The following is a 13,207-nucleotide window of genomic DNA, read 5'->3' as shown; positions in this document are numbered from 1 at the left end:
ACATTGTGTTTGACCTCAGAGGGCCAGGGTGGCCGTGACCAGCATGATGTCACTTGTGTTTGGGGGGCACCTGAGGTGGCCGGAGTGCTCTGCCATGAAAATCAAGCTCACTTTTCGGCTGTGACAACCTCCTGCAATCCTCTGCCAGAGAGAACAGAGCTTGGGGGGCGCGAGCTCCATTTTTGGCTGGGATGGCATCCTGCAACCCTCTGCCAACGAAAACGGAGCTCGGGAGGGGGGGGCGGTCCTTTGCTGTTTCCAGGGTGGCCCTACAGGCCAGATCTAGGCACCCCACAGACTGGATCCGGCCCCTGGACCTTGCGTTTGATACATCTGGTCTGCAGTATCAAAAAGCTGCTGGTGGGATAAACTTGAACAGAGATCAGGTGGGAATGTTAGGTCAAACCAGGACCATACCTTGACATTAAGTCTCCCAACTAATTTTTACCCAGAGCCAGATAGAACAGTTAAGCACACTTGCTGCAAACTTGTTTGTAATAAAATAACATACTGTTTTGAGACTTTGCTGTGCTACCTGATGTTATGCCACATACAATGAATTTTTGTCTGCATATTTACTTCACTTAATAGCTAACTGTATTTACTCTTTCAATCTGCTAATCCTGATCCATAGTGCAGAATTTAGAAAGCTCTGTTTCAACTGTTTCCAAGTTAAATATGTGTACATGCATCTCTTTAATGTAGCAAGCTAGCAAGTTAATCGGCTTATCCTTGTGTAATATTATTTCAGTCCTATCCAGTCCTTTATTTTTATTTTTGCAGTGTAATAAATTATTTTGCATAAACTCCAGAAATAGTTATTTTTTGCAATTGCTTATGGTTCTTACATTTCAAATTAATACATTGAAATCTGGACAAGATTTAAATTACTTCTCAGTGAGTCTTATAGCTGAAAGAAAGACCCCTTTTGGATGTTTTAAATAACTCAGCTCTTTATTACTTTGTTCAAATTTTTTTTAATACTGTCACATTTAGGAGTGTAGATGCCTCTGGAATGATCTGTATCCTGTTCTGAAAGGGTAACATTTTGAGCAAGAATAGCCTACAAATGGCTACTGGCTCACAGATAGAATAACAGAGTTAGAGATCATCTAATCCAACTGCCTGCTCAATCATTTCAGAGAAATGATTGTCCAATGTCTTCTTAAAAACCTCCAGTGTTGAAGCACCCACAACGTCTGAAGGCAAGACATCCCACTGATCAATTATTCACACTGTCAGGAAATTTCTTCTTCTCTCCTTCATTAATTTCCATCCATTGTTTCTTGTTCTGCCTTCAGGTGATTTGGAGCATAGCTTGACTCCCTCTTCCTTATCAGTCCTTTAGATATTGGGAAACTATTGCCATGTCTTCCTCAGCATCTTTTTTTATATCATGGTGACCAAAACTGGATGCAGAAACACTCAGTTTGAATTGACAGGGGATTTGATTTCACTAGATTACTGATAAGAAGTCCTGAGATTTATTCCAACAGCAGAAGAAACCACGCTGAAAGGCCAAAACAGACAGAATTAATATTTTATCAGTCAACCGCAGGGTTTAGATGCTAGATGATTTTCTGATTTACCTTCTTGGTAGAACATTTTATTTAACTGGCTAAAGCAAGAGTCATTCTCTACACAAAGGATGATTTCCAATTTTCAAGTACATTTTATATAATTGAGAAAGAAAAAGGGCCTTCCTAACAACTTACAATCAGACGACTCAGATGTTCTCTCTAATAATCCTCTCCGCAATGAAATGGAACATGTGCTGAACCCCAATATTTTATCCAAGCTTTTTATCCAAGCTACCCAATATTTTAACTAAATTGACAGCACATACTTTACATAGAATTCTCTCTGTGTAAATGTTGTCTTCTTTTGTTTTTTCTGAGTTTCTTTTTCCTGGTAAAGTTTTTACATCCAAAGATCTGGCTTCATTGCGTCAACAAGAAACTCACCATAAAACTTTCCTTGTGTGCAAGACAGAACAGTTGTGTGTTTACAAGCAGACACAGTCTTTGTTAAATTCTGTGTTTCCGAGAAGGAAAGCACTTTCTTTTCCATTTTCCCTAGATCTGAATTAAAGGGAGAAGTGTTAAGAACTCTCTGGCTAGGTAGATTAGGAGGTTTAGCCTGACTGGGATCAGTTTATCATAATGGTGAGGTTTAAATGATCCCTTGCAGAGTGCAAAACAGATCAACGTTCAGAAGTAGCATTTTAATAAAGGTAACTATAAGATCATATGCAAAACTGTTGCTTATTACTGGAGTGGTGTATGATTTTATGAAACAGAGATCGGTAATCTTGGGGATACTGCTACAGTATTAGCTTTGGGGAGTCAAAGTCTATGATATGTGACTCTAACAAATGCAAATTGGGCATGTGAAATGGATTTTCTTTTTTTAAAAAAATTATGAGTACATTTTGGAACTGACTACAGTTTTTGGTGTTTCTTCCCGAAAATGATGGAAACATGCTATTTCCATATGGAACAGAATTATAATCTGGAAGTAAATAAGTAAGCAGGGGAAAATATTTAAAGCTGTGGGTTGTCCATGGCTACTGTAATGAAATCTCAAAACCAAAACCAAAAAAAACCCAGGCCTCACATATCTCAGGGGACTTATAAAATATTTTTCTGCAGACTTGTGATTGTTTAGAGTTCTATGTTTCCACAATAAGTTGAACAATGTTTCTGAATCTTTAAACTTAGAAGGTTAAGAGGAAAAAAATCAGAAATTCTGGCTCCATCTGGAATTATTGTCACTCTAGATATTCATGGAATGATAAACACAATTGTTTAATATTGTGTTAAATGATCTTGGTTTCCAAAAAAAGAACTCTTTTGTTCTGCCAAATCCTGCAGACCTAGTATCTTTGTTTTTAAGTTCAGCCTCCACTGTACATTTTAATCTATTAGAAAAGAATGTTCTCCTTAAAGCCCATTTAAAAATTCTTCAAAAAGAGCTTGAACTTTCAGTGTACTTTGAAGGTGTCATTTTTCTATGTTTCTGCTGGAAATGGTGTAGAATATCATCAAAGAAAATGAAAATAACTCGAGATTTGAGGCCTCATTTCGGAAAATAAAGGGCATTTAGCCAGTTCCTTTATCCCAGCATGATAGGAGACAGTTGTAAGACTATGCAGGTGTGCTTCCAAAACAAAGACAGTAACTTATGAGGGGAAATGCCAACATTATCAAGTAGAACTTATGATAGAAAAGATTTTGCTTACATTCTTTAATTAGTGTTCATTCTTTTATGGTGTTTTGAAAGTTTTATAGAAAGGTGATACCAAAGGTAAGAGGCAAGAAAAGAAGAACAGCAATATTTGCAATATGACAGAGATTAAAAAGAAAGATACTCAAACTTCATAAATGTGGCCAGAAAGATAATTCTGCTCTCATCTGCAATATTTAACTTCTAGAGTATTGAAGCAGTCCATAGCCTCTCCTTTGTTAAATTCACATTATTGGTGGGAATTGCAGACTAGCTTCTTGACCTGATTTATAGTCAAAGATGTGATAAGATCTAGTAGCATGTAGAATATGTGGCAATTTGCAATACACTGACAGTGATTTTTAATTATAGAACCTACACTTTGAACTTTTCTAGCAATATTGAGGGCATCTGTAATTCTCCAAATGTTCTTAAACTGCAGTACATTCCCCTTCATCCCTAAGTAGTAGTGATGAGATTTGAAGTCCTTGGGATGGGGAAAGGGCAGTTTCCTCTCCTTTGTTTTATATCCAGGTTTTTTTATAGGAGTCTTTTCCTACATTCCAAATTCATGAAAAAAAAATCAGATCACAGCCTATATATCTTAACTTCCTATTGGTCTAATATACACTTTAGAATAAATTAATCACAGTATAGGAGAACAATCTGAACAAATTGGAGCACCACTTTCTCCATTCCACCCAGGTGGCACCAGGAGTCATGAACGTCCTCTTCTCTGTGAGACGTGCATTGCCTCCAAGTTCAAGAACCATTTGACTTACAGAATTCTGACCCCCCAGACATTGCTTAATCAGACAGTGACATATTTACTCTATGATTCCCTCTCTATACCTGGAAAGAATAGAGTTATTGGAGCCAGGTTGTATTTGTCAGGCCAAAGGTTTGTAGCCTTTTCCTGCTGACCTCAATGAGTTGTCACTGAGGTTACTGACATTGGTGTCCTACACAGGGGTTTTCTCTGGTCTTATTTATGTGGAAATGTATTTTGAGGTCAAAGCCATCTGGCTGATCTAACCCAACATAATCCCTCCTTATCTGTAATAATAATAAAAAATCATGTAAGAGGCTGAGCCTAAACAAAGATAATATGAAATTTATGAGTGTAGGAAAGAGCTTTGTCAGCTCCACAATTTGTTGGTATTGAACTTTTAATTTCTTTTCCTTTCCTCACCCTTTTCTCACAGTACCTGTTTCATTCTTTAGATCTTTAACATTTCACTGACATGGCTTAACTTTTCTTCCTTTTTGTTCCTCCTTTAATTACAGTCCACATAATGGATGATTTATCTGCCCCAGTCCAATGTGGATTTTTTTTCTTTGTTGACTAAAGCTTACATTACAACTGAACTCAACTTTAAAATTTGGGCTGCTGCAAATATGTAACTGAATTTCCTTGAACTGTGACTAGAAGACTAGAACAAACCTTGGGAAAATCAGCTTTTTTCTCTTTCCAGGAGCAGTTTCAACAAGAATTGCATCAAAATCCACCCTGCAGTTTCCTAAAATTTTTCTTTCCCTGTAAATAAGCTTTGATTGATGTTTTCGATTTTTGTTTAACACCCCCCCCCCTTTTTTTAGGTCCTGTAAAATGTCTGTAGATAGCAATAGCACTTAGACTTATATACCGCTTCACAATGCTTTACAGCCCACTCTCAGCAGTTTGCAGTTAGCATATTGTACCCCAACAATGGATCCTTATTTTACCAACCTCAGAAAGCTGGAAGGATGAGTCAATCTTGAGCCTATGAGGATTGGAAGTCAGCAGTGTTAGCCTGCAATACTGCATTTTAGCAATTGTGTCACCACGGCACCACACATTTTCTTTTGATGATACCTTTGAGCTTATGAGTTGGTACAAAATGGCAGAGAAAGCTCTATCACCCTGCAGCCTCCCTGGCTGCCCCTCTCGAAAAAGTTTCACAAGACACATTCACTATGGGTAGCTTTTTTAAGGGTTTAATGGGATACAGCAGGGGTGGAGTGCCAAGGAGGTGCAGAGTGCTAATGAGATGATAAGACAAGAATGACCAAATGTTTAGGTTCCTTAACCACTTCACAGAGATGGGAGTATAAGCATTTCTGATCATTTCAGGAAAATTTTATTGGAATGTCCTCTGCCTTTAAAAAAAATACAGAATGGTATTCTTGTTTATCAAACTGAATGAGACTGATTTTAAAAAATGGCAAAGCTATTTTTGGCAAAGTCTTTTTTTCAACTCACTAGCAAGAGGTATAACTTAATCATAATAAAGAGGTGAGAATGGGACAACTTGCCACAGACATCTTGCTGTAGCCAACTTGCCATGATCAACTCACCACAGCCAACTTGCTGGGGGACAACTCATTGTGGAACAATTTAACAATTCTATTTAATTATTTAAAATAAATAAAAATTATTTTAATTTTTGACATTCACATTTCATTCTCTTTCTCCTTTTGCATCCTTTCTTTAATGGTTCTACTCCACCATTTCTTTGATATTAGTGTAACTTTTGTCCCACAGTGAGTTGTCCTGTGGCAAGGTGGCTGTGGCAAGTTCTCCTGCAGCGAATTGGCCATGGAAAATTGTCATAGACCCCAAAGAGACTTCTGTCAATTAGAAGCTCCTGTCAATTAGACAGCTGCCTCAGGCTTTGCATAACATGTCAGAAACCCTCTGCAAACTGGATGGAGTTTCAACTCAGAGGGAGTTTTCAAGGTTTTTTTTAGAGCTAAATAGGCTTCTTATTCAGAAGGCTTAAAGTACTCACTTTGCCTTTTAATTCTCTAAACATGTTAATGATGAAAAAAGTGGGGGGCAGATATTTGGAGCACATCTATCCTAGGCTGGGCATATGGTGGTTGGATACCAGCCAATGTTGTTCTCTTGCCCTAACTATGCTGTGTAATGTCTCAATGCTCACATGCCCCCCCCCCCACTTTTTTATAGCAAATTCACTTCTCTTCTTTGACTTTCAGTCATGGGAAATGTTGGCACCAACCTTGACCACTGTTAATACTAAGCAGATTTTCCACAAGGCTGCATCTTAAAGTTCAGATCTTGGTTAAAGAGGAATGTTCTTTAGCATTAACAGCTGTTAAAATATTTCCTTTAACAAGGTTTAAGTGGGAGATTATATTCACTCACAAGAGGCAAAGTGCCCACATGCAAAATTTGGCTCCATGATTTTTCACAACAGTTAAGAGAGAGGAGTTGTTTTCTGTTTTCCATTAGAGGTGGTCAGTCTCAGGTCTCTGAACAATACATGCCCCTTAGAAATCTTCCAGCAGCAGCCTGCAAATTATCATTTTTTAATAAGATGGAAGGGGAAACCTGTTAAATAGATGGCAGCAGTAATGTTAACTGTTAGGATTAGTTCTGTGGATGTTGAATATAAAATACATTTGCATATCAATAATGTCATATTCAATTATTGGTTTTACTCAGCCATGCATTTATAAGTCTCTCTCTATAAGCCTTTGTATAAGAAAAGTTGCTTATGTTTTGCTAGCAACATAGCAACATGGACTTCTAGAACTTGTCCCATATTTATAGTATTTACAGTAGTAACAATAGGTTGCTTTTAATTATAAGAAAGATGGAGGTGGTGAAGATATTGTCAAGGTCATGCCAAGTTAGCGATAATATAATGCAGCTATCAACAAATTGAGATACTGTATCTTGAATATCAAACAGGTATTTCTTTAGCACTTTTGGCTGAGTTTCAGTTTTTAAATGCTAGACTTTTTATTTAGCTGTAGATGAGACCTCACTCACTGTTTGTTTCTTCAGAACAGAGTTCCTGGTTATATTGAATACTGTTAGCTAGTTCCATCATTGGAAATATGAGTGGGGTGGGGGGAGAGAGAGAGAGAGAGAGATGATACACAAAATCAAATAAATAAACAGTCCCTGCATAACTCTATGAAGTAGCCTTCCTTATTCTCTACAGGTAATCCTGCTGGTGAGCAGGATGTTTATCTTTGTTTATCAGGCTCTTGGGAGGTCTTGATGTTGGGTATTGCAAAGCTATTTTAGACTAGATTTTTAACAATATATTTCTGCCTCAAAATCCCAGACAACCACATTGTCAATTTTTAGCCTTAGTGGTAAGAGTAGGCTCTGGGGCCCTAGGAAGTTTTATGTTTCTGAGGCTACAGTAGATCAATGGCTACCCATCTTCTTATCCAGTGGTGGTATTCATGTTTTTTTACTACCTGTTCTGTGGGTGTGACTTTGTGGGCGTGGTGTGGCTTGGTGAGCGAGTATGGCATGGCTTGGTGGGCATGGCTTGGTGGGCGTGGCTTGGTGAGCGTGGCAGGGGAAGGATACTGTAAAATCCTCATTTCCACCTCACTCCAGGGGAAGAATACTGTAAAATCCCCATTCCCTCCCCACCCCACTAACCTGCTTTCCAGCTCCATTCTCCTGTGCAGGGCAACAGCTGGGACTCAGGAGGCAGCAAATAGATGGGGGCAGGGCCAACCAGAGATGGTATTTATCAGTTCTCCGAACTACTCAAAATTTCTGCTACTGGTTCTCCAGAACCTGTCAAAACTGGCTAAATGCCACCTCTGTTCTTATCCCATCCCATGTAATCATTCATTTTTTATGGCTAACTTGTGGGACATAGGGAAAATACTACTTCATGGAATTTTACTTTTTACTGCTTGAATGTAGAGAACTGGCAAAGAGGCAAGGAAAGAAAGGGAGAAATGAGGCACACTAGAACTGGGCACCCCCCTTCATGCTTATACACAGCACTTCGCTGTTAATGATGCCAGCCCCTAAGGGGGCACCTTTAATGCTGTGACTGACACCATAAGTTGATTCAGAATCAAGGGGATATGTTGCCAAGTTCAAGGGGAAATGCTAAATGGCTTCCAGATGTTTTGGGCAATTTCTAGTAGCCACTATTCTCCTGTCTAATTGGAATCGGAGTTCAACAACTTCTGGGCCTTCCTATCCTTGGAGTAGGATCTGCTATTTAGGAAGTCAAAATGAACATGACAAGATTTTTTTAAAAATCCACAGTTCCAAAAGGGGGTTTGCTCTGACTTATACCTTGAGTCTTTCATGGTGGTTTTTTTTTTCCTAAATAAAAATAAAATCCATGCTTAAGGCAGAGAGGATCATCTTAATACAGAACATTGCCCCAGAACATAAGGTTTATGCAGCTGTTCATGTGTGTGATATTTACTCCTGGATTAAGTTTGTTATTCCCTAGGGAATTGCCATCTGTCCTCTCATTGCCTACAGCTGACCCACTCCCTTCACAGAATCATCCCTGCTGCAGGCTTAATGGCATATGTGCAGCTCTCCAAAATGTGTTTTGGGTGGCTTAAATCAGTCTCTGGCCAAACTCCAAAATCTATGATATCACAGCTCCATAATTCCCAGCCAGTATGTACATGCCATCTGGGGATTATGTTAGTTTTTGTCAAAGACATCTGGAAGGTGTACCAGGTTAAGTAAGGCTAACATCCCCAGTAATACTGTAGCAAAACATGTAATATATAAGTAAAATCAACAGGGTCTTTCAAAACAGAGCCTGGAGAGAAAAGGAGTTATAAACTGAGAACAAACCCCATTCCTTACTAGCACTGATGATGGTATGTTTAGATAATGAAATGTTTGCAATCCAAGCTCAGAAAGCATCAAGGACAAGGAGCCATTTTGGTACTTAAGAGTTAAAAAAAAAACCAAAGAAAAGAAAACCTTTTGGCATCAGAAAATGATAAAGGAAATTTTATCTTATCAATGAGATGTAGCTCTTGAGAAGTTTCTATCTAAGATAACTATTGGTTGCACTTCACCATGTTGGCAACTGGCAGGTTCATAAAGAAGAATGACCTTCAGTTGCTCTGTGTGTATAATAATTTAGTCTGTAATTCCATGACTTTGGAGATGGGACATTTCATCAGATTTTTCTGCATTTATGCCATCCAGGGAGTTTCAGCTTCAGAATCCTGTTGTGTCAAATTCCATGGGAGGAGTTGGGCAAAATATTGGTTTGAAAAACACTAGTAGATTCCTGGTCCCTTGCCATACCTCCAACCTGGGAATATGCTTATACCTGTTCTGATTCAATGAGACAAATGACTTGAAAGACAATGAAGAGTTTAGAATTTTTTTAAACCAATTCAGAATAGAGCTATGCCCACAGATGCCTGCATTCTATCATAATGAACAATGATGTGTTCCTTGGACCTTCAAGTTTATGTATTCAAGTTTTAATGTATCAGCTATATATGCCAACCTTAGCTGAAAGCTATCATTTTGAAAGCATCAATTATTTGGTCTTTTTCATGACATTCCAAAAATAGAGCAAATTATATCCTCCCCACATAAATTGATCGAGCCTTTTACAACTATCAAACTGCTCTGTGGAACCGTAGAATGACCGGCTCATATATTTTCACTAAGTTAGGAAAATTTCCAGGAGTTCAACCCAACAGTTGAACATGTATTTATTTGTTTAATCAATGTGTGTAGTTATCCATTTCAATAAGTGACTCTGGGCAGCAGACAATATTGAAATAAGATTAAAAACAATTACACCCAGAAGTATAAAAATTAAAATACATAGCAACAGAGGAAGATATTAGAATTGACAGTTGCTAATGTAGCCAGAAGACTGATCTCTTCACACACCTGGGGCCTCTGGCCCGGGCACAGATTCAAGTATTTAGAGCCTTACAAAAGGCCAGCAGGATGGGGACCATCCTAATCTCCAGGGGGAGGTGATTCCATAGGGCAGGCAGCACATCAGAAAAGGCATATCTCCTACTTGGCCCACTGGCATTCCATAGCTGATGGAATTTGGAACATCCCATACTATCAGACTGGATCAGGTAGGAAGAAACAACTAGAGGGAGACCATCCCTCAGATGACTGGTCCTAAGCCATGAAGAGTTTTAAAGGTGATAACCAGCATTTAGAAGCACACTACAACCAACACAATTCACAAAGTAATGGTGTAACATCTATCAAGCAAGTAGCACCACTGACTATTGTCACATTCTGCATTAGTTAAAGTTTTTGAATGCTCTTCAAGTAGGCCCATGTACAGGGCATTGCATGGTCCTGATAAAGAGGTGGTATTAAGAAGGTTCTGACCAGTTCTGGAGAACTGGTAGTGGAAATTCTGAGTAGTTCGGAGAACCGGCAAATACCACCTCTGACTGGCTCCGCCCCCATCTATTCTCGGTCTCCCGAGTCCCAGTTGATCAGCTGGGTCTCCTTTTGTTGCCCTGTACAGGAGAATGGAGCTGGAAAGCAGGTTAGTGGGATGGGGAGGGAATGGAGATTTTACAGTATCTTTCCCCCAGGAGTGGGGAGGGAATGGGGATTTTACAGTATCCTTCCCCTAGAGTGGGGAAGGAATGGAGATTTTGCAGTATCCTTCCCCTGCCATGCCCACCAAGCCATGCCCATCAAGCCACACCCACAGAACCAGTAGTAATTTTTTTTGAATCCCACCACTGTCCAGATGGAAGATCATAAGAGCAGAGGTAACAAAAAGCAGGGCCTTCCAGTCTAGGAATGAGCACAATTGGTTTACAACCCAAAGGTGTGCAAAGACCCTCTTAGCCATGGCCATTTGCTCTTTGAAAGGAAGCTGTTACATTGCTTACTGGGTCTGTCTAAGGCAGTGCCTCCCAGCTAGAACCAAAGACAGAAAAGCCCTGATACCGGACGGCCCAAACACCCAAAGCCATTCAGACTTGCTTGGATTGAGTCAAAGTCTCTTGTGCCCCATCCAAAATATTGACACATTAATTATAATTCAATTTTTATTTTTGTACACACAAACACTGCCCCTTTCTGTAGAGGAGTATGAAGATAACCTTAAAGAAAAAATACAACAGGCATTAAGAAAATAGGAATTCATCCCACAAAAACGGGAAGGTATGAAAAAGAAACCCAACACAGCCTACCTTGATTCTGTTTAGTTTAGGAGAGAGGTAAAGATAAATGTTGGGCCTCCAAAATTCTGTTGTTAATAAAATATTATACTTCTTATGGTGCCTGTTATCAGGTTGCATTTACTTTCAGGAGCTGACAATTTCAAATATTCAGGTGTCATCAAAACACACATACAAAAGGTTATGATGGTGTGATGTTGCTTTCATCATTTGCTTTCATCCTCTCTGTGGATGCCTCTGCCCTGGGCATATTTGGGCATGTCCCTTTGCTGATATCTAAACTGATATCATGTGCTGGTCTGTAAGGTGGGAAACAATCACGGAGTCTGCTCTTTGTAACTGCAACAATTTGGATCTCAGATTCTTGAATGCTCAACATGAAGTGACTTGAGGAACTCCCCAATGCTTTGCTGTCTGTCATTCCCAATGGAGCCTTGTTGAATAATGTAAAAACTCATTAGCTAATATATTAATCTGCATAATTTCATCTTGAAGAGGCTCCTTCCTCTATTCAGTGTGTGATTAGTACCTATTCCTCTGTGGTCATATGTTCATCACTTGAGTATGAATGAAGGTGACTGGAGCATTCACTTAACGTCTCAATGGGGATTTCACAGTGTTTCACAGCAGCTATAATACTATTCTGTACTAATAATATAAAGTACAGGGGGAATGGGAAGGGCTGCATATTTAGATTCTCTCTCAGCCATGGATCCAGAAAATATGCTAGGGAATGAGAAGTTTAGTTCAACATTATAAGGGAACCAAGCCATTGTCATAGCCTGGCTATTTACAGAGCTTTATGGGAGCCTGGCTATTTACAGAGCTTTATGGGAATTCTATTGTCATCTATCTTAATTCTCTTATGTTTTTAAATTAATTTTTACATGTTTTTTTCTATGAGAAGAAAAGCTATCTAGAAATAGAGTTCTTCTTTTACAAAAAAAAAAAAATGTGAAAGACAAGTTAGCAAGTTTCTTTCTTTCTTTCCAGGAAGTGTCAAGAAAGAACATTTTTTTTCTGCAAAATATCCAGCACTATTCTAAGTTTTTTGAGCTTCTAGTGAATTTGTTTATTTATGCATCAAAATTCTACATTGCCCGTCTCACCTAAGAGGCTCTGGGTGGTTTGCAAACAACATAATGAAACAATACAACACCTGACTAAAAAGCACAGTTTTTAATTTAAATTTAAATAAGGTTAAAATTTACAAGTTAAAAGTAAGAAATCAAAGTTAAAAGATGAACAAGTCTAAAAGATTAATAAGGATCAGGGGATGCTGTCAGCCATTCTCAATAAATAATTGGAGCAAGCCAACCAAATGAACCCTTGAAAATCTTATACCAGCCAAGGCTTTAGCATAACTGCGGAAGGCTATAAGACGGTTGGTTGATCTTCCCCACGTTACTTGAAGGTGTTACGAAATCTTTAGCAATATGCTAATTGTGAAAAATATTAGATATCAATGGCATGAAATTAAAGAATTTGTCTAGCCCTTGTTCTTTATCAAGTGAAGTTTCAGTAACTTCTTTGTCTGCATTCCCCATAGCATTGTAATAATTCAACTGACCTAGACTAGCTGCCTAATTCATGCAAATCTATCCCATTTTTAAAATTAAAATACCTGAATACTATGCAAACTTTTCTGTGCTGTCTTGGAAGGAGTGACAAAAAAAATCACTGTTCATTTTTGTTCTTTTTAACAAGGCAGGAAGCTAGTTTTGTGCATCCAAAGTGCTTACTCTGGCTTTTGTTAGGGAAAACCATTAATAAACAGCAACAATCTGAGCATTCAGCATTTGAAAGTTTCAACTTGGGATGACTATAACAAGCCAGCAAGCAAAGTATCAATTTCACATGAAAAGAGACAAGCCTTATAATAAAAGGCATAAGTCAGCCATCAACTATAATAACCTCACATATCTCTTTCCTCCGCTCTCCCTTTTATGTAAACTAACCTTTCCTATCTCTTTTTCAGCATTTTCAGTATATTAGATTACAACTTCCATACTTCTCAGTCAGCACTGCCAGTGGCAAGGTTGAATTATAGTTC

The 13,207-nt window shown here is 38.6% G+C and overlaps 1 long non-coding RNA gene across 2 annotated transcripts in view; it reads left to right on the top strand.

The window, feature by feature from the left end:
* Positions 1–13,207, top strand: part of LOC148132014 (uncharacterized) — a 62,316-nt gene that overhangs the window by 9,082 nt on the left and 40,027 nt on the right. The window contains exon 1 of one of the 2 annotated variants that reach the window (XR_015747500.1): positions 226–386. The exons of the other annotated variant lie outside the window; for it this stretch is intronic. This is a non-coding gene — a long non-coding RNA (uncharacterized LOC148132014). Of the gene's footprint in view, positions 1–225; positions 387–13,207 lie in introns of those variants that run through there. 2 annotated transcript variants of the gene reach the window in all.

Source organism: Notechis scutatus, chromosome 2 (genome assembly GCF_049901735.1).
Source record: "Notechis scutatus isolate UNSWTSFEM ecotype Mainland chromosome 2, rNotScu1.2, whole genome shotgun sequence".
In the NCBI taxonomy this organism is placed as follows: domain Eukaryota; kingdom Metazoa; phylum Chordata; class Lepidosauria; order Squamata; family Elapidae; genus Notechis; species Notechis scutatus.
This window is presented reverse-complemented; position numbering and strand designations above follow the sequence as displayed.